This window comes from Lissotriton helveticus, chromosome 11 (genome assembly GCF_964261635.1).
Source record: "Lissotriton helveticus chromosome 11, aLisHel1.1, whole genome shotgun sequence".
Classification (NCBI taxonomy): Eukaryota; Metazoa; Chordata; class Amphibia; order Caudata; family Salamandridae; genus Lissotriton; species Lissotriton helveticus.
The window spans coordinates 989,693,978-989,713,803 of record NC_136072.1 but is presented as its reverse complement, the minus strand read 5'-3'; the positions used below and the strand labels follow the sequence as shown (position 1 = coordinate 989,713,803).

The 19,826-nt window shown below is 44.9% G+C and overlaps 1 long non-coding RNA gene across 1 annotated transcript in view; it reads right to left on the bottom strand.

The window, feature by feature from the left end:
* Window positions 1–455: 455 nt before the first annotated feature.
* LOC144792371 (uncharacterized) overlaps window positions 456–19,826 on the bottom strand; it is a 97,821-nt gene continuing 78,450 nt past the window's right edge. The window contains exon 8 of the long non-coding RNA XR_013602547.1: window positions 456–570. This is a non-coding gene — a long non-coding RNA (uncharacterized LOC144792371). The remainder of the gene's footprint in view (window positions 571–19,826) is intronic.

Genomic DNA, 19,826 nt, shown 5'->3' with positions numbered 1-19,826 from the left:
TACATTTAGCGACGCAGGATGGCATCAATTTGATGGAAGGATCTCAACATTACCTATATTTTTTTGAAGTGAGATTGGACTTACTACAATCTTATGATCTCTGCAAAATCAAAGGTACTGTTCCTATTTTCTTTACTTATTATTTGGATGTAATCTACAACTTCAAGGTAAAGAATTTGAAACCTTTACCAAAGGAAATACCTGGATTCATAGCACTCGCATTTTTAATTTTAAATGGTGTCACGTAAGGAGCTTTATTGGCACAGTTTAAAATATTTTTATTGAAACTTTGGATGCGACATCGTTTGTCTATGCTCGAGCGCTGCCTTCCTCGAGTTTTCTGTTTCGAGCCATTTGAGCGGCATTTTCTGGAGCGCTGGATTTCACTTCTTCATTCGACTCCCGAAGCATCACTGAACAGGTACATCATGGGAGGCGTTTAACGTTATTGCGCTATTGATGTCGACGTGGCGGCCGTCTTGGCGTTGCCTAGCAACTTCTTTAAAGCATCGGATCTTCGAGAACAGGCCTCCGTGAACTCTTACTTTCCGTGGATACATTGCAGAGCAACTAGAAAAAACGAAAAAACAACATTGCATGAACAGAGAAATAATTTTATGAGTCAGCGAGTGCAAATCGGTTACATACGACTTTGAAACTTGAACAACAGCAATTCAGCAATGTCACATTTGTGTATCTTCTCAGTGATACACACACTCATTTTTTGAACACAGCCATAATATTAAAGTGTGTCATCACAGTAACACACACACTTTATCACTTTATCGTCATCAATGATTCAGTACAGCGTCACACACACTACTTTGAAAAGAACTGCAATATATAGGAATATTGGTTTTTTTTAACATACTTTAGGGAGTGTATTCAACCTTTTCTTGAATATTGTGTTTTCTGATGTCTTCCTAACTTTGTTAAGACAGTTTTTTTCAGTTTTTTTTAGTAGTGTGCTTGCTGCTTTATTTAATATTTACATTATTTTAATTCATTGTAAACCTGCAACATGCAAAATGTTACTGCACCTCCATTTTTTTGTCCTCACCAGGAGACCCTCCTATTAAGTGGCAAAAATGGTGTAAGGTTTTTGAAAGATACGCACGTGTGTGTGGATCTTCATTAAGCGCAAAAAGAAAAACAGCCCTGCTTTTACATTGTTTGGGATCAGAGGGTCAAGAAGTTTTTGATCATCTTCCTGACCTTGATAGTAGCCTCAATGAATATGAAATTTGTATTGCCAAATTTGATAAACATTACCTACCCAAGGTGAGTATCATCCTTGAGAGGTATCACTTTGGACGGAGGGCACAATTGGAAGATGAGAGTGTTGAAAATTACGTTACGTCCCTCAGAAAATTGGCCTCTTCCTGTAAATTTGCCGCAACTTTAGATGAAAGGATACATGATCAGTTCATGTTAGGTTGCAGCATTGAACAAGTCAGAGAGGAATTGCGGCAAAAGGATGAGCCAACTTTGGAGGATGTAATTGTAATTGCAAAGAGAATTGAGCACTCTCTCAAATGTGTTGAAGTTATAAAGAAAAACGGTGAGAGTAAAGAAAAAACAAATATTAATAAATAAAAAAGAATCAATTAATTTAATATTTATTTATTTATTTTATTTATTTGCAAAGTTTTATATAGCGCTGGCTAGACCCGGAGGTATCGGAGCGCTTTATATGAGGATCAGCGAGTTACAGGATACATATTTATCTCATTTGAATCAGCGAGTTATTGGTTACATAGTTACATCAGTTTGAATCAAAGAAACACAGCGGGAGAGGGAGCAAAGGAGACCAGAACGGACAGACTAGGAAAACAATGTCAGATGACCGGCTGGGTAGGTGACGGCCAAGGGGCCAGACTCCCCTATAGCTGCATAGGACAGCTCCACCGGGCATCGGCCAAGGTTGCTCGGGATCCGCGGTAGGTATCTACATCAGTTTAATCAGCAAGTTACCGGATACATAGTTACATCAGTTAGAATCAAAAGAATCACAGAGGAGGGAGGATGGGGAGGAAAGGAGACACAAACCAGGGAGACGAGGAAGACAATGTCAGATGACCGGCTGGGTACGTGACGGCCAAGGGGCCAGACTCCTCTATAGCTGCATAGGACAGCTCCACCGGGCATCGGCCAAGGTTGCTCGGGCTCCACTGTAGGTACCTACATCAGTTTAATCAGCAAGGTACAGGATACATAGTTACATCAGTTAGAATCAAAAGAATCACAGAGGAGGGAGGAGGGGGAGGGAAGGAGACACAAACGGGGGAAACTAGGAAAACAATGTCAGATGACCGGCTGGGTAGGTGACGGCCAAGGGGCCAGACTCCTCTATAGCTGCATAGGACAGCTCCACCGGGCATCGGCCAAGGTTGCTCGGGCTCCACGGTATGTACAAACAGTTTTGGTATCCGCCCAGGGGGCGTTGTCATAGGTCCATCCAGTCCAAACAGCACACATAGAGAGCCCAGAAGAGCTAAGGCTATGGGCAGTTCACAAAGGACCTTGACATTTGTAGGGTTTCATTAGAGGGACGACTATTCAGCAGGGGTGGTGCAGCCAGCAAGCTCTACATAGTCCTGATAAGCGTGGGTATAGGTCTTACCTCAGGGACAATTGGAGGTGTCCTCAGTGGGAAGGGTAGTCAGGCAGGCACAACAGAGGGTAAGAGGACCAGAGATGGGTGAGGGCTGTCTTGGGGCTAGATATCGGACAAAACCCCTTCCCGCGTCTAATGTTTTCAGAAAGAGAGGGTAGTGCGAAGTTCCCACACCCCACCTCGTGCATCACCACTATGAGCGCTTTGCTCCAAGCGCCAAGATTCAGGGTGGGGCCCAGTGACCTATTCTGTATATTCCTCAATAGGAGGCTCACATATGCCGAGAGAGTCAGTGGAGGCTTCACTCAGAATGAGGTGGAAGGACAATCAACAACAACACTTACGTGAGGGATCACTGTTCTCTACAGCTTTAACCAACTTCTCAGACTCCCCTGAGGTGAGCACTGGCCCCAGATCTGTGCATGATGATGTGTCCCATGTGGCTGAAGGCTGGCAGAGTTCCGTGAAAAAATCTGTAGTTTTGGTCTTCGGGGAGTGCAGGGAGGAGCTGACCACTGCATCGATCCAAAGATCTGTACCATACTTTGCCAAGGCAGCGTTGGCTTGCTGTCTGATCTTCTCACGGTACATCTGGGCTAACTACTAAACATTTAACACATATATTAAACATACAAACAATTCTTATACAAAAAAACATACATCACATACATTTAAAACATACACTAAAATACATAACATTAATTAAAGAATCGATATTTTTAACAACTATATTTTTGCAAACAATATTAAACACTTCAATATGTTCAAAATCGATATTTCTTACCTTAAGTCGATATTCTCGACCACGATATTCTTGCTGTCAATATTTCTGAACGACAATATTTCTGACTGCACACCAATACATGGCCCAACCCCAGCACCTTTCGATCTTCATAACAGATCATAGTCTTTCCTTTTATGGTTGTCATATGTACATGTATCTATATACTGTAATTCTGTTAACCTCTGACCATACATTATGAATTGTGGGTGCAAGTAAAAGGGATTTCTGAAGTCCACCAGAATGATAACTTTATTCAAAGCAGCCCAAAAGCGAGTGTTCACAATAGGGGGTTGCCGTGTGCACACCTGTTTTATTACAGGTGTGCACACGGCAACCCCCTATTGGGAACATTGTATTGACTGCCTTACAGCCATGGAGCACCCGTGGATTACGTTTATAAAGAAAAACAGAGACGAAACTGGAGAGAGCCACATGTGCGACGACAAGAACATTGAATAATTTTTTTAAACGGAGATGTTCACAATGTCATTGAAAGTGGCAATGGATTCGCGCTAAATAAGTGCTTTAAAATGCATCACTAGTACTGTATGTTTCAAAGCTTCGCAGGGAGAATGTCATAAACAATTAGTGAAACTAACGTAGAGACAACAACAAGGGTGGGCGGGGCATAGTAGACTGTAGCACTACGAAGCAGGGAAGAGAGGGGTCGAATGAGTTTCTTGTAAAGTGGTTGATGGGAATTGTAGGCAAGTACGTCACTTAGGTAAATCGGTCAGGAAATTGGCGGGAAGAGATGGGAGGAGTCAGACGTGTACTTATGGGACAGGAGTAGTAGCGAGAAAAGGATTTGTTAATGGCGCGTGTGAGAAGCAGAGACGCCAATGAGGAGTAAATGAGGCAGCTTTGATTAAGGTACGGAGTACTCCATCATAGGGAAGACATGGGATTAACAGCCAATATTGAATTGAAAGATGGTAAAGGGAAGGGTTATGAAAACTGGTATAAAGGGAGGATTAACATTGTTGCGGGAGGTGTATCAGTGCACGAATTTTGCGCAAACAGCGCGCTTAGAGGGAAAACGTTAGTTTCAAGTAATAATAGAATATGGAATTGTTGAGTTTTGAAATACAGGCATGAGATGCCAATTTGTAATTGCATTAACGTGCAAATCATACTAAAGTGAATATTTTACTGTTTTTAGTGAACCCCTGAAGAAAGGCTACCTACAGCCTGAAATGCATTGGGTCTATGGCATCCACTATCATTGATGATTTTTGTATACAACATGTTTCGGAAAAAGGCCTGGATGGGCATATCTGATTCAGATGAAGTTTCAGTATACAGATACCGCCTCACATGTGGCAGGAGTTAAAAGTGAAGAAAAGTTAATAATGTGGATAAACTGTTTGGAATCAACGGAATAAAGATATGAAGCATAGATAAATTGTGGAATACATGGTGAAAGTTTTTTCACACAGAACGCTGTGCGTCCGGAAGGAGTGGATCGCTTCTTTTGTTTTTGTCAAAAGCGAGTGTTGACATATGTTGTGTTTCACAACTTCAGTAATCTGCTTTTGGAGCGATAAGTCATTGTCTAACCAAAGTTCAAAGCAACATCGAAGCTGAGGCTGGCATTGCAGGCAATACAATGTAGAAAAGCTGGTGCTTATGAACCGAGTGTTGCAGGGATTCTTCGGAATCACAGAACTATGCTTGGGATCATGGAACCTTAGTGGTAGAGACTGAGTCATCCTGTCACCTGAGTAGCCATGAGCCCGGGGACCGACTAGCTATAGTGTCTCACTTGTCATCCTACTCACTCACCGAGGAACAAGTGATTAGACACCCCAGAACACAACACTCCCGACCCTCTCAGAAATCGCGGTTGCAGGACATACCCTTTTGCTCTCACTCTTGTACTATTCCACAATAAGATCTGACAGAAACACGAGAAAAGTTAAAAATGTTTATTTTAACCATTGTGCTCTAGTATGCAGTGTACATGCCACAACAAGTAGAAAAATACCTAACACAAAAACAGTTAGCATAGCAAGTAGTCCATAAATCATGAATGGTGCAATCATTATATGCAACAGTGTAGCCTAACTCCCCCCCTTCTACAGAAGCAAAATAATTATATATCAGAAAATCTCTGGGAGCTAGCAGGCAGCAGACACCCGTAACTCAGTCTACCAGTTGTACCATCTTTCAGCGCCTTGATGCCTATGGGTTTAGTCGCGCTCTATAAATCCAAATTTCATTCATTCATTCATTCAGTCTATAGATGTAAGATGTACATCACAAGTGCTGTCACGCCCCCTTCTCTGGAAAGATCCCTCTCCAAGTGTATGTATTACCCACCCGTGTATACCTATATAACCAAAGTACATGTTCCCAAACAACCCCTGCATTTGCATGTTTTGTCTAGGTGCTAGGGCTACAGTGTTCAAACATTTGGATGCCGAGACCCCCCTGTCACAATTTTCAGATGTAAGGACCCCTTCTGACAAACATCTCTAGAACTTGGTACTCCTCATCATAGACACCCCCAGTTCGCACGGCAAATAATTTTTATGGTGGGGAAATATTAAAAAGTGTTTAGCAAGTCAAAGGTTTGTGGGTGACTGGTCACATGCTAACTACACAGATATCAACAGTAGAAACAGTCCCCAAGACGATAAAACAGGCCAGCAAGCAGCCAATAAAAAGCCCACACACTGACTAAAGGCCAAGCTGTATAGGTATTTTGCAAGGTATGGGAAAGGGTATGCATTTGTGCTTGCTGCAGACAATATTTGTGGCCATAGCACAGAAATCAATAGTAAAAACAGTCCACCAGACCATAAAATGGGCAAGCAAGACGCAAAACAAAAAAACCCACACACTGACCTGACTGACCGTCTCTTTGGGCACTGCCAGCCTGCTCTAAAGGCAGGGCTACTGGAATTACCATGAGGCAGGGAGGACCAAATTATGTGGCAGGGCTGATTAAGTTGTGTGGTAAAAAATTCTAAATAATGGTATGTGATGTGCCATTGACATTTTTTACACATGTTAACACTGGGTAAATATTTCACCTCATCAGTACCAGTTTATAACCAAAATACGGCAATAAACAACATAAAAATGTCTAGTCATCCTTTGTGAAGGGCCTTTCACTCCGCATTGTTGCCACATTAGAAGCTCACCTGGCCCCGGCAGAGATCAGCGGGGTCCCTTAAAACCTGGGCGGTCTTGTGCAGGGTTAAGTAATTCACCCACACCTCTTTCCTCTCGCCCCCTCTCTTCTATCCTTCGTCCCTCTCTCAACCCCGGATCCCTCTTTCCCCTTTGCAGGCCATTATCTTTCACCCCTTTTTACGCCTTCCTCACCTCTCTCGGCTGTCTCCTCTCATCCAGTCTCCTCTCACCCTAATCTCACCCTTATCTCATCTCAACTCTCACATCCTCACTTCTCACCCCTCCCACTCTTCCACGTCTCTCACCTTGCCTCTTCTCACTTCCCTCACATCATCCATCCCTTCTTTCCAGTCCCCTCTCACACCCGCATCCCGCCTCTCACCACTGGCTCCACACCTCTCTCCTTGCCTTCCAATAGGCCTCGCATACCCCCTTCTCCCATCCCACATCTCTGTCAGTGAAAGTATGATTGCCCTGTCTCTCCTTCCTAATACACACAGATAGTGCCTTGTGTGTCCAGGCGCTTCCCCTTCATCCCTTCAGTGTTATGCCCCCTCCAAGCCCCCCACTCCCCCCCGGCCCCCACCAAGCACTCTACCCTCTTGTCAGCTGCTGATGACAGTGTGTTTTAACGTGTGTATAATAGTTTCACACTTTCTGTTTATTCTATCATATTATAATGAGGGAGATGTGTTGTAATCTTCCTTTAACCTGCTGCACTCTCCTTTCAAAGGTTATTTGCCTACATGCTCAACTTGTGATGAGGTCATGCAGAATGTTGATGTGAGTTAGAATGAGTGGAGTGTCAGTTGGATCTGGATGGGTGAGCAGCCAGGAGGCTGCTCCTGGTGGGGCAATAACTAGGGCAATCACTAAGGCATTTAATGAACTTATCATCTACCTGTAACTAAGAATAAATATACTTGTGTATCTACAAGATCCTGACTACGCATCATCCTTCATTACAATACATTTCTAAAGGGGAAAGAGCACCTGCAGCCTGCTCCACAGCCGCACTGTCCCTGCCTCAAGGAGAAAGTAAAAGGCACACCCCTAGCCCCCTGAAAGCTTGGCTCCGAGTGCACACGACATGTGACGCCTCTGGTTGGATTCTCCTTATTTCATGTGTTGAATACTCAATGAAAATAACAACACATGATTGGGGTTTGTTAAGAATGGCTAGTTTTGTCTTTAAAAAAAACTTTTTTTTTGTAAAGATTGTTCCTTCCGGTGGTGCATGTGGGAATGTGACTGCCTCACTAGAGAACTTTAAAGCACAGATGGAAGTTTCAAATTTAAAAGACTGTAGGACAACTTTGCAATAAAACTAGAATAACAGATATCAGTAAGTAAAACTCATGCTATTTACCAAATGTAACTGGCTTGGTAGATTCCACAAGGCCAGTGCATAGTGGGGTTTTAAGGCGTGTGCGCAGTAGTCGGGAAGAACTGAGCTGATTGGGGTAATTGATAACAGGGGAAGAAAGCACACAGAGAAGTGTGAGCAACACTAGGATTTCCATTTGCACATCATCAGTGCATTTACCTCTTGGATCTGGTCCTTGGGTTTTGTTAAGAATGGCTAGTTTTGTCTTTAAAGAAACCCATTTTAGTTTTAAAAGATTGTTCCTTGCATTGGCGCAGGTGGAAGTGTGACTACCTTCCCGCTCTCCCAGCTCTCTCAAACACTGACTATGTGGACTTTCCTCAAACCAGCCAGACAAACAGAGGTCGGAGAATGGCAACAGCTAACAGTGAGGGCAGAGCAGAGGGATCCCAAAGCCAGCAGTGGGGAAAGGGCGGGTGTAAAAATAAAGGACTGTTTTAGATTCCAGTTCCAGGCAGAAGTGCACAACCCCCTTTTTATAACTCCACGGCCCCCCTAGGGGTCACGCCCCACAGATTGAAGACCCCTCTGCTAGGGCTTGACCAGAACAGAATAACAAGGGGCATTGTTGTTCGACCTTGTCTATGATGTTCAAACTAAATCCCAGGAAGAAATCAGAACGCAAAAACAGCAGCATGTTCTGTGTGAAAGTTACAGTGTTGCACAAAACAAGTTAGTGTAGTAACATGCTCAAAGCAAAAGGTAGTCTGCATCGGGCTCATGCTAACATAGGGAAAACTACAATGACCACATGGACCACGTGACACCCTCCCCTTGGTCAGGACGGTAGCACGAAATAGCAACAGAAGTCTAGGGTAAGCAAACCAAAGCGTTCATAGACGAGCATCCCAGGCAAAAGATAACTGAATGAATAGGAAGGAAAGAATGTGTTGTATACAAAAATATATCCAATTACACCATATCATCAGGACCCAATATGTAGTATGCCAAGTGGGACGCCATCAACTCTAGTAAGCCACCACAACTTTCCTTTTTTTCCCTTTTCTTTCTTTTTGGCAAATATGAATGTACACACCAACTTTAAAATACAGAAATGAGATAACATCAACCCCCCCCCCCATCCCACCCCCACCCCACCATCCCAATCATAAAACGAGAAGTTAGGATGGAATGGAGAGAGCCAATTGCCACTGTTTTCTAATCCTAGTTCAAAAGATTAAGTACATCAAATAGGAGTAGAGAATTTCTTGACAATCATAATGAGCAATAAACAATCAGTGAACAACACCTCTAGACTAACAGCTAATACCTGCATTACTAGCAACATTAATGGGAAGTTAACAAAAGAGAGAGAGTATTAAGAAAGAAAAGGGGAGGGAGCATGGCTTTCAGAGGCCCTACTGCTGTGTCGGGTTGAGCCTTGTAGTTAAAGGATCCCATATGATTAAACCCTTCCTTTTTCCCAGGATACCTTTTTTTAGCATAGATAGCCTTCTCGAGGTGACATGTCATAACCAATTGGGCCAACCATTGGGAGTACAGTGGGGGATTTAAGCCTGTCCAGACGGAGGCTATACAGATATGTAAAACTGTCATGGCTGTGAAAATAACTGTTCCACTGTATTTTGACAAGGAGTGGAGTAGGCTTGGGCAAGTAGCAAACATGTGTAGGGAGTCTACACTGAATTTCGAACATCTAGGACACAAAGTCCCTTTGCCAGTTCCCCTTTTAGCAACTCTCCTAGGTGTAATGTACAGAAAAAAAGCAGTTTTAAACAATTGCGCATGTAATTTAGCCGAGAGCAGATCGTTTTGGGCGGATCTCAAGGTGCCATGGAAGATGTTATGTGGGACCTCATGTTTCGAATGCCATTTGCCAGCTATTTTGGGAAGATCATCAGGCATTTGACTATTCAATGCAGAGTAGATAAATCCTATCCGGTGTAGAACAGGGGCTTTTAGTTTGTCAATGAGGTCTATATGTGCAAACCCAGCAGAACCTATCAATATCTAGGAATATGTAACCCCCCCCAGACTCAACGCACCGCTGATTGAGCCCACACCACGGGCAAAACCCGGGCCCCCCGACATACTTAGGATCCTAAAAAATATTTTTGCGAAGGTGAGGACAGTGAGGGTAACAGTACAGTATGCAGTGATTGCCCTCAAGGTGTAGATTATGTACTATACTTATATATTTTTTCCTCATCCATCCTTTTTAGGTGTTTACCAGATTATCCGGCATCGTTATATCAGGTGATTGCTCTATATATATAAAACCTTTCCTGATCCCCACTGGTATCGCTTAACTGTTTATTTTGCATATTTAGCATGTTGTTACATCCTTCCACTGAATAAGGACCCATTATGCTGCCAGCATAGCATGTATCTAATCTATCGGCAGATATAGGACTAACTTGAACGTCACTCCTGACCTTAGGAGTCCTAGGCTGACATGAATTGAACATCTCCCCAGTCAACCTATCTCTATATATATTTTTTTAGATCATGTGTATAACGGAATGGGTGTCTTTGTACCCTTTAGAACCTGCCACACGGTCTCAACTCCGGGAGGCCCAGTTTATCCGTTAGCGCCTCTACAGTTCAATACGTCCACGCAGCAACTAGCGATCAACTCTAAGCCACAGAATTACCTTGAGGATGAGCCCCGCCTTACCTTAAGGTATTTTATATATGTTATATATATATATATAGTACCTCATCCACCTTCCCTAAAACTGTGAGAACCCCCTGGGGTGATATACTTATTATCTCTTCATTCTTTCTCTAGGCTGCATACGACCCAGATTCTGTTGAAACTCTGAATATCGAGAGGGATTTGGGATTTACCCACTCCCAGGTAACCGCTCCCTAGAGTATCTACTACTGCCCCCAGGTGTACAAATAGAAGCTCGATCCTAACTGACTGTGCTCTCTCACAGGTTTGTCCAGACTCCCCGAAGAGAGAATTCCTGTGTTGGATACCTCTGAAGCATACCCGTGTATCCCTGATTTTTTCACATTTTCCGTGAGTAGATCTTGGCCCTTTTATCTATACACTCTGTATACTATTCATGCTAGAATGTGTTGTGTTAAATCCAGAGCTCCTTTACAAGCGACCTTGAAGCTACCTTAACTATTGTGTAGCATCCCATCGCCCTTAGCCTAGATATAATCCGTAGTGCCACCCTAAAAAGTATGAATGGATTGGGTTATATGAGTGAGTGAATTTAGAATTGAATGAATGTGGATGTGTCCACTTTCACCGAGGTCCATTGGGTATGACCTTCTACTTCTCTATTAAGGGAAGCGTCCTAATTAGGGAGTAACCTTTTGATATCAGAGCCTTGACTAACCTATAATAATAAAGAAGATAATTTAAAAAGAAGATACGGTTAGACACATGCATTGTTTTAAACCTGTAATTGAATTGAATTGTTCACTGAAAACTGTTTTTTATTCACAACTTTTGTGTTCCCCTCCCTGATTGTGCACCTCCGCCCTGAAGAAGGTGCGGCCTATCTTGGCCAACACCGAAACGCGCGTCGGCGCACTCTCTATGGATGGCAGCTCTTCAGTTCTTGTCAATCTTTTTTCCACCAGCTCTGCCTCCATATTCCATCTCCAGCTCTTGCAACCACATTCCATCAACTGTTGCAGGCGCAGTGGTACTTATATGAGAGCATGTATGAATGAATGAGGAAATGAATGAATATCTGAGTGATGATGTACATATGAAATTCCCCTGTGTGTACGGGAGTGTGAGGAACATCCTTGTGTGTCTTATCTATTTCCTTATTACCCCTGGTGGGATATGCCTTTTCCCCCTTTTTCTGTTTTAAAGTTCATCATATATTAGCTTGAAATGTCCTTATATGTATGAGAAGAAAAACTGTTAATAAATAAAAATATCATGTACTACAAATAGTACCGGTGAAGTCTTTGGCTCTGATTTTCATATTCACCCCACCTTTAATTGCATGGATCCTGTAAGGGACCTCTGATATCCTTGTGGCAGGGTTATTTTGTTCTGTTTGATATGTTCTAATCCCCTCTTTTCCTGCCCACATCCTAAAATCCCGTTGGGGAACCCCCTTCTATTATATATATACAAACCCAGCAGAACCACCAGCCATTCGGTCCAAGAAATCTCTTATAGCAATATACTTAAAAGCGTCTTGGCCCCGTAGGTTATATTGAGTTTTAAGGACAGTAAATGACTTGTTTCTGTTGATAGTGATTAAGTCTCCTAATTTTGAAATTCCCGCTTTATACCAATCCTGAAGATAAGATCTCCCAAAAATTTCTGGCAAGGTAGGATTCATAATCTTGGGAGAGTACTAACTCAGTCGGCCCAGCCCATCTTGCGAACATTAGTAAATACTTTAAATATACTCCTCAGGGTCTTAAATCTGACCCGTTTGTAATAGCCAAAGGTCACTTGCCGCCAAAGGTATCCACGAGCCTCCTCCCCGAGCAATAGTTGGAAGGGAGCCTAGTGGTTGGAGTATAAGAGTGTTCGTGTAGCAATTCCAAGCTATACTGTAGGACGGAAGCCCAATAATATAATCTTATATTAGGGAGTGCCCATCCACCTCTCTCCCTGGGAAGAGAGGTTGTCTTAAAAGCTCGCCTAGGCTGAGAGTATGCCCAAATAAATTGTGAAAAGAGTTGTTCGAATTTCAAAAACATAGTCTTGTTAAACTCTAGCGGGATGCCCCTTAAAAAGTAGAGTAGCTTAGTGAAACAAGTCATCTTAATGACATTGCATCGCCCCACTATGGTCAGATGCAGGTTATTGATCCGGTTGAGCGCTCTTTTAGTATCTGCTTCCAATGGGATTAGGGGTACAAAAGGGGGTGGTGATGGACGGAGCATCTGAACCAATCAAACACTCACACCCAGTCAAAAGATCTGGGTTTGATCCATCACTGTTCTTTAGCCGACTCTGCCACCCCAGTTCAGACATGGCTATATGCAAATCAGTCTGACCCTGTGCCTCATGGGAACAGTCCAGCCCGAACTGCCAAGCCATGCCTTCCCTGGACCGGAAACAAGCTTCCGAGGACCGGTTTCTGGCATTCCAGCCGTCTTCAGCCCGGTTTGCTTGAATCCAGTGGCAAAGTGAGCAAGGGACTCATGTCTGAGCATACCCTGCCACACTTATGGCAGCCAAAGCGGTACAAAAGGGGGTGGTGATGGACGGAGCATTTGAACCAATCAAATACTCACACCCAGTCAAAAGGTCTGGGTTTAATCCATCACCGTTCTTTAGCCCACTCTGCCACCCCAGTTCAGACATGGCTATATGCAAATCAGTCTGACCCTCTGCCTCATGGGAACAGTCCAGCCTGAACTGCGGACTTGGGAGTTGCACTTTTAAAAATCAACATCTTCCCACCCAAATTGGGTCACCTTAGAATACCTATCATGCAATACACGGACGACCTTGTTATTCTGGACCAAACCAGAAATGGGATTAGCCACCTGAACTTTCCAAAGTGAAAAGCGCAGCCATCCAATTGAGCAAGTCAAATGAACAGACCTGTTCCTCAAATCCAGTGGTTGATAGGACCAGCCAAGGAGAACCTGTGTTGACTACAATGAAACTGAGATCCAAGAGCCGCAAGGAACAGTCCTAGCTATGTGACATCAAAGGACACATCAACAGATCATAATCCAGGGCAGCGTGTGACGGCATAGCCAGGCAGATATCCAGGGCCCACTGTAAGGGGCACCGGGTGCAGAAAAACACTATTAGCACACAGGAGAAGTACGCATATTGGAAGGTCAAACAGAAATCAACATCCAGAGCTTCTAATAACATCAATCCAAAAAGCTGACGCAGCTGTTCTGGTCGGGGTAGAACCACAGATTGAGCAGCTATATCGGAAGAGAAGTAAGAGGACAACGATGCAGCAGTCGGAACCAATTGAACATGCTGGAAAAAACTGAATGTATAAAGGCAGGGATTACTCAAAAATGTTTTAAAAGAGGTCATGAGGCCAGAGCCCACAAGTAGATTTGTGTTTAACAATGATTGTATTTCACTGGACGTTCTCGCCACCTGCAATTCGAAGGTCTCATGAGCTGATGTGAAAGCGACTTCTTGTTGAAACAATAGTGATTTGAGTCTGCTTAGCTTATTGAAATCTGTTTTCAGGGTTGGAATGGAAGGCCACAGCAAACTATCTACAATTCCATGTGGAGGGGGAATCAGGAAGTTGTTGCAACTAGTAACTAGCTGGGAAACAGGCCCTGCGTATGGGGATTCCAGTCCCCTGGCTGCAGCAATTCAGCATAGGAGAAAAAAATGTCCACTGACAGAATTACTTTTGAAAACATCCAGAAGATCGCATAAAAATACTGTCCAGCAGTTGAAACAAATGATCATAGACTACAAATGGAGACGCATCTATGCATTACTTGCTTCCAGTAAGAGAAGGGAATTTTGTAGTTATTTCAACAGTCTCAATGGTGGAAGCTACATACACAATGCTGTACCCACCAAAGAATGGGCAGCCCATGCAACAAGACTATACGTCGATCAGGATAAATCCAGGACAAAAACCGTGGAGGCCAAAGATCACCACCTAGAAGGACATGAGAATGAGGTTCTCGTGTCCAACGAAAAAGAAATTCTGATCACATTAAAAGGCATAAGGAAGGACGGGGCTCCCGCCCCTAATGGGCTACCAGGTAGTCTTTTTAATGAAGATCGGGCCTTCTGGGCACCCCACATGCATTGTCTATTCAATTACTGCTACAAAACGTCAGGAGTACCGGACTTGTGGAAAGGCTCCATCCTGCAACCAATCTATAAGAAGGAAACGCTTCAAAGCCGGAGGATTACAGATTAATTGCTCTATTAGACGTTGACGGGAAGGCATATGCAAAAGTGCTTCTAAAAGAGCTAGAGGCATGGATAACAGACAACCAAATAATACCACATTACCAGACAGGATTTTGTCCGAACTCATCAACAACAGAAAATGCCATTGCATTATCATACCTGGCAACTAAGGCCATAGAGGGCATAACCTCACCCCTATACGCCTGCTTCGTCGACAATAGTGCTGCTTTTGTTGGCATCAATCGCAACATATTGTGGGTATACCGAGTAAACTTCTGGTGACCATTATGTCTCTCCACACCGGCACATGGGTCCACACTAAGCTCACACAAGCACATGCAATAGCCAAGATCTACACAAAACAAAGGGCTAAAACAGGGTTGTGTGATTGCACCAACATGGTTCAACTTATATACTGCGGACTTGGGAGTTGCACTTTTAAAAATCAACATCTTCCCACCCAAATTGGGTCACCTTAGAATACCTATCATGCAATACACGGACGACCTAGTTATTCTGGACCAAACCAGAATAGGCATGAAAAGGGCTTTGGAGACTCTACATCTCAATAACATGGAAAACAAACTTCAAACCAATGCAACTAAAACTAAGGTATTGGTTTTTGGTCACAAACCAAAAAAATCCTTACTGGGCTGGCACATCGGTCCATTAAGAATTGCCACCGCAAACGGGGGGGCTTGGCTTGCTGAGAAGCGGAATGGCTGCTCCTTGAGTGTGCTCCTCCGGACGGAATAAAGGAACACCGCCAGGTACTGCTCGGTAGGTATCGGGTGCAGAGCGATAGGGAGCTGGAGGGAATGCATAATACTCTGCATTGCTGGTGCCTGGCTCCCGGGACCTTTGGCGCTCGTGGGAGGCTTCTGAGAGGGACTGTGACCACCATTTTGTGGAGTCTGTGGCCATTGCCCATGATTGCCGCCTGACTGGAGAACTTGTGGGGCCAAGGTTTGGCATGCTTTGAGGCCATGGTGTGAGCGAGATCCCCAAACTTGTGATATTTACCCCTTTGGATTTGTTGAAGTGGCTCCTTGTTGGCAGACGGGCTGGTCGGAAACTGCAGGGGACAGGGTGGCACGGCCTATCAGTGCTAACTCTGCTAGTGACAATCCGATCTTGAGGTGTGGAGGTGGACCCGCCTGACTGCAGGAGCGCTAAGGTGGCGATATCCGCAGGGTGAGTCGTATTTGGTTGTTAGCCGTCCTACACCCTTGCGTCCTGACTTGTGGGGGGAGGACACGTGTGTGCCAATATCGTTGCTGAGGCCCAAGCGGAGGGGAGCGGCCTCCTGTGTTGCTGGATGGGATGTGGGGCCCTGACTACTCACCTAAGAGGTTGCCGGACAGTGTCCCTGTGAGAAAATATTGGACAGTAATTGGGTCCCCGACTGCACGTATAACGGGGCTAGGTGAAGTGGCCGTGAGAGGAGGCGCTGTCGCTAGAAGTAGCCATTCTGACTTTTCAACTATCAGGGAAACATCAGTGCTAAACACCCGGGGAGATATTGGGACCGTCCTGATTGTTTTTCTTTAACAGAGCGCCCGGACCCTCTGTTGCAATGGGTAAACAAGATCCTAAACAGCCCAAACTGAACTTTGAAAATAAGCGCTCTACCAGACATACGGATTCGGAACAAGAATCACAAACTGAGGGCCAACGTGACTCCCAAGCGGAAGATCATGGGGAGGTTCTGAGGACGCACATGCTTGAGATGAGATCTAGTCTCCGCAACATCGACACAAAATTGGAAACTCTGCCATCACAACTAGACTCTGTCAAGGCGCAGGTGTCCACCCATGAGACGCTCCTCGATGTTCTGGAAAACTGCCATACTGAGTTCCATGAGTTCCAGGTGGAAACTAAGGAGCAGCTACTACACATGGACAAATTACTGGGGGTTATAAGAGCCAAAACATGACGAATTGGAGGCCAGGTCACAACGCAACAACCTCCGCGTAACTGGTATTCCGGAGACGACCGCCATTTCTAAAATGGAGACCTGCGTCGCAGTTATGTTGCATGAACTATTTGATCCACACCTCTCGACGGCCTTTGTGGTGGAAAGAGCGCACAGATCGCTGGTTCAGAGACCCCCTGTTGGACCACCGCTTAGGCCAATAATAGCAAAGCTTTTGAATTATCAAGACAGAGACCTAATACAGAGGAAGGCCAGAGAACAGGGACAGATTACGCATAAAGGTAATAAGATCTCGTTCTACCCAGATTTCACCCCAGCGGTGCAGGCGGCAAGACGGGAATTCCTACCGGATTCTTCTACAAGCACAAATCCCTTACTCCCTGCTGTATCCGGCAAGCTCAAAGTGTCCTTAGATGGAACTACCCACTTCTTATCGGATGCAAAATCTGCCCTGAAATTCGCCAAGCATGTGGGAGGAAAGAAGGACAAAGGGCGTCAGGAAGCCCTGGAGGCGGCAGGAGGACATTTAAGTGACAATGACTAACTTGGGTATCGTATTCTCGCGCGCATTAAATATGTTGCACTATTGTGCTGTAAGTCCAGAGTATTGTTGTTTCTGTCCTGTTCAAAGGTCTCATGATCCTTGCCATGCTGATTTTAACTGGTTTCAAAAGAATTATCGTCCTGGGCGTGTTGAGACATCCGCAGAATTCCCGGCCACCTTGTAAACACAAGGTAGCTCGCCGGTATTGCTACGCTCCCATGGGAAGGTTCCCTATTTCGCTAACTCTTTGTTTGGAGTTCTTTATTGCTGGGGTGGGTCATCTATGGGTTGGAGTGGGTGGGGGGAGGCAGGGAGGTGGTTGTTCTATTGTTGGATGCCAGTACAAATGTCTTTGGTGTTTAGCCGATGTCACTCTAGGTGGGAGTGGGTCACGTTGCTGCTATCTGTGATCGTTACTGTAGACAACTGGTACACATATGTCTGATAATGCCTTAAATTGTTTAACTTGGAATGTAGGGGGGCTCAATGATGGCAGGAAGTCGAGGCTGGTCCAAGCTTACTTGGCGCGCCATAACATTGACATCTGTCTCCTACAGAAGACGCATTTAACGCCATCCCAGAGACTTCGACATGGGAGATGGGGTCATATATATTCTGCTATATACTGAAATTATGCATGTGGGGTGGCTGTATTGTTTAAACGAGGGCTGGACTGGAAGGAGGGGCTGGTCTGCAGGGACCCCGTGGGCAGATATGTTTTGCTACAGGGTTCCCTGTGTGGTATATCCATAGTTATTGTTGCTATATACTGCCTTAACGTGGATTCCCCTGAACTCTTCAATGCTGTCTGGACGAAAGTCAGGGCGACTGGCTGCAGTACGATATTGTGGGGGGCGGGGTGATTTTAATGCTGTTCTTGATGATGCGCTTGACAGGCGAGGTTCTGCCCGGACTTTACACCCGGCGGCTGGCTCCGCCCTGAAGGCGATAATAGCTAATGGTGAGTTGGTTGACATATGGAGAAGCAGACATCAATCATTGAGGGAGGGTACTTGCATTTCCGATCATCACAGTGCATGGTCCCGCTTAGACTTCTGGTTGGTGTCTAGAGATGTAGCTACTTGGGTTACTAGTGTGGAGCACATGCCGCGCTCCCTGTCCGACCATGCTCCCTGTCTCTTGAAATTGTTGATCCCGAACCTGCCGAGACGTGCATTTTCTTGGCACCTCCCGCCTCATGCCCTCCTAGACGAAGATTTCAAGGAGGAGGTCTGGAAGGATATAACCGATTACTTTGAGCTAAACGCAGGGTTGGTGAATACTGAGGCCTTACTCTGGGAGGCGTTTAATGTTGTAAGTAGAGGCAAGTGCATAGCCCATCAGGCGGGGGTATTGAAAGCCATAAGAGGCACGCTTCCATCTTTAGAGGCCGGCATAAAAGATCTGAAGACAACATTTTATGCTACCGGGGATCTGGGAACTTCTGGGTTGTTAAAATCTAAGTTGTTAGATTATGCTGAGGAGGCGCAATGAGAGGTGAAATTCCTGTGTAAATAAGCAGAGGCCAGGAGATATGGAGAGGGGGAGCGGCCAGGTCGCACACTGGCGAGTATGATAAGGTCACCCAGGTCTACAACATATATCCATGAAGTTCATATCGCACAGGACACCACACTTAGGGGCCAGGGGGAAATCTTGAATGCTTTCACCAGGTTTTACTCCAACCTGTACACTGCCACTCAGGAGACATGTTCGGAGGGTCTGGAGTCCTTCATGGATTCAATTGCTCTAGCCTGATTCAACAATACTCATAGGAAATATATGGACCTCCCAGTGACCACAGAAGATGTCACCCTAGTCATAAAAAGCCTGCCCTTTGACAAGGCCCCTGGTCCAGATGGCCTGACCACGGCCTCTTATAAAAGTTATGTCGAAGAACTGCCGCCCAAGCTTCTGGCGGTATATAAGGAGGCCTTAGAGGAGGGAGTGTTGCCCACAACCATGAGAGAAGCCATGATTGTCACGCTATTGAAGCCCGGTAAACCAGAAGGGGAAATGGACTCCTACAGGCCCCATTCACTATTGAATGTAGATGTCAAAATCCTGACCAAATTGATAGCTAACCTGTTACATCCACTGCTCCCATTGATAGCACTCCCTGATCAATCGGGGTTTATCCTGGGCAGATCGACATCTCACAACATATGGACCGTTTTTTCCACTCTACACTATTTTCATCTGACCGTCCATGCTGCAGCGGTGTTCTTGGATGCTACCAAAGCTTTTTTTTTGTTGTTTAAATTTGTTTATTGGGTTTTAGGTTGCATTACATAAACAATATGACAGTAATCAAAAAGGTAGACGAGCATTGCAAAATGGGACCATAGAAATACAGTTTTAGAAATAGTCACTTTGCGGCACTTCTCAGTTCGGGGTATGTTGTCTGTCGACCGCCATTATCCGTGCACTCAGTAGCGTGTACGTTGTGGCCTCCCACCAGAGCGTGTGCACCACCCCAGGGGGAGCCGTCCCGTTCATGTAAGTCTGTCAAACGGTGTCAGTGAGGGGGTGAACTCGTGATATGTCGGTCACTATGAGGGTGGCGCAGGAGGCACCGACTGTGTGGGTATGGTTCGTGGTGA